Here is a 2,500-nt window from a genome sequence, read left to right as displayed (position 1 = left end):
ACACCTGACACTGCTCACCTCCCCTCCCCATCCTCTCACACGCACACACACACACACACCTGACACACACACACACACACACACACACACACACACACACACACACACCTGACACAGACACACACACACACCCTCCACTCAGCCCCTAAGTGAACCAAGACATTTCAGACGGTAATGTGTAATGAGTAATGGTTGGTAATTTGTCGCTCTCTGAGCAGACATTACTGTACATTAGTCACGTTATCGATTGTTTGAGGAACCATAAAGTTCACGGTCGGTTTGCACATAACGCGTTTTACGAGAGTCAATATTACTGTTTTTTATGAGCCCGTTCACACTACATTGTCATGTTTCATGAGAGCAGATATATATACATATATATATATATATATATATACATACATATATATACAACGTGATGATCGCCCATAGTGTCGACAGGAGCTGAACATCTGTAGGCCTAATGCGTATTATGTCTGTCAACTGAACTGTTATCATATCATCCACTTTGGCAGAGCGGACCTGTTTTCAAGTACTCTGTTCTTTATGTTAAGCATTTAGACAAGAGTACGTAGAGTACCACCAGTCAAAAGTTTGGACACACTTCCCCATTCAAATCGAACGGGAAAGTGTGTCCAAACATTTGAGTGGTGGTTGGTGGCGCTGGCCGTATGTATTTTTAATGCGATGATCGATTGAAGTGTGTCGGTGTGTCGTGTGAAGTAGGAGCGTTAGATTTGAGTGCTGCGATCCGTCTTTACGGCGTGGTGCACTGCGGTGGCGCGAGAGCGGTGTACACCGGCGCAGTTTACAGCAGCGCATGGTTTTTAACGTCGTCGCATTAAACGTCGCATTAAAAAAGCATGTTTTTTTTACAGGGGGCCGCTGCGTGGTGGAGCAGAATTTTAATAATTTGACGTAAGACTGAAAGTAGAGTAGAAAAAAAGCAGCATCCGCACACTCGAATCTGTGCAAAAATCCTGGTTGTTTTATTGCAAGCATTCTTGACCTTCTTCAGGCAGCGATGACCGAAAGGTCTATGACCTATAAAGCTTGCAATAAAAGAAGGATTTCTGCACAGATCTGAGTGTGCGGGTGCTGCTTTTTTCTCTCTATTTGATACCCTTCAGCTCCAGCACCTCAGCTGAGTGTGATCACGGATGAGCGGTGATATTTTCACTATTTTGATGTAAGACTGAAAGAGACGTATATATTATGTTTCTAGGTACGTATGTATGTTCAGTATGTCTTGTTTTTGTGACGCATGCCACGTAATCATGCCACGTTTGGTTGCGACCATCAACATATCCTACATGTCATCCCTCCTCTCTCTCTCACCCATCCTTCCTGTCCACCTCTACTGTCTCTATCCTCCTCTCTCTCTCACCCATCCTTCCTGCCAATCTCTACTGTCTCTATCCTCCTCTCTCTCTCTCTCTCTCACTCATCCTTCCTGCCAATCTCTACTGTCTCTATCCTCCTCTCTCTCTCTCACCCATCCTTCCTGCCAATCTCTACTGTCTCTATCCTCCTCTCTCTCTCTCTCTCACCCATCCTTCCTGTCAGTCTCTACTGTCTCTATCCTCCTCTCTCTCTCTCACTCATCCTTCCTGTCAGTCTCTACTGTCTCTATCCTCCTCTCTCTCTCTCTCACCCATCCTTCCTGTCATCCCTCCTCTCTCTCTCTCTCTCTCTCACCAATCTTTCCTGTCAATCTCTACGGTCTCTATCCCCAATAAAGTAGAAATGCCCCCGGGGACATAAAAGAAAGAGAAGTGAGAGCTGTGATCCGTCTCCGAGGCTCAGTTCACCGAGAGGTCACGAGGCTTTTACACCAGCGGGGGGTGTCACTTATTTAAAGAAACGTGTTCATGGTTGGATGTTCCTGTCAGGAAGTAGAACACCTCCATAATCCAACATGTCGGAAAGCGTACATGTGCACCGCAAGTGAGCAGCTCTTGCTATTAGTGCGTCAGACTGATTTACAGTAGGTGTGATTCTGGGGGCGGCCGTGGCGCAGGAGGTAGAGCCGGCGTCTAACGATCGCAAGGTTGGCAGATCGGCGGTTCGAGTTCGAGCCCCGGCCGGCCACATGTCGAAGTGTCCTTGGGCAAGACACTGAACCCCAAAATTGCTCCCAGAGACACAGGTACTACGTACATCTGTGTTTAGCTCATTAAGCTGTGGGCCTGTGGGAAAATGTCTTTAATACAATATCAATGTGACAGTGATTACTGAAGACGGTATGAATGACAAGAATGCAGAATAGCATACTCTCATGTGGTGAATGGAGGTTTTGGCGGGCTGTGGTGCAGGAGGTAGAGTCGCCGTCTAATGATCACAAGGTTGGCAGATCAGCGGTTCGAGCCCCGGCTGGCCACATGTCAAAGTGTTCTTGGGCAAGACACTGAACCCCAAAATTGCTCCCAGTGAGCGGGCCAGCGCCTTGCATGGCAGCTTGTCTCCATTGGTGTGTGAATGTGTGTGTGAATGGGTGAAT

At 47.2% G+C, this 2,500-nt stretch overlaps 1 protein-coding gene across 2 annotated transcripts in view; it reads left to right on the top strand.

The window, feature by feature from the left end:
- The window catches only part of LOC308156639 (putative flavin-containing monoamine oxidase A), a 62,437-nt gene that overhangs the window by 39,747 nt on the left and 20,190 nt on the right, over positions 1 to 2,500 (top strand). The gene's annotated exons all lie outside the window — the stretch shown is intronic.

This window comes from Nansenia antarctica (assembly GCF_963989245.1).
Source record: "Nansenia antarctica genome assembly, chromosome: 4".
Classification (NCBI taxonomy): Eukaryota; Metazoa; Chordata; class Actinopteri; order Argentiniformes; family Microstomatidae; genus Nansenia; species Nansenia antarctica.
The sequence above is the reverse complement of the archived record's forward strand: the minus strand, read 5'-3'. Positions and strand labels throughout refer to the sequence as shown.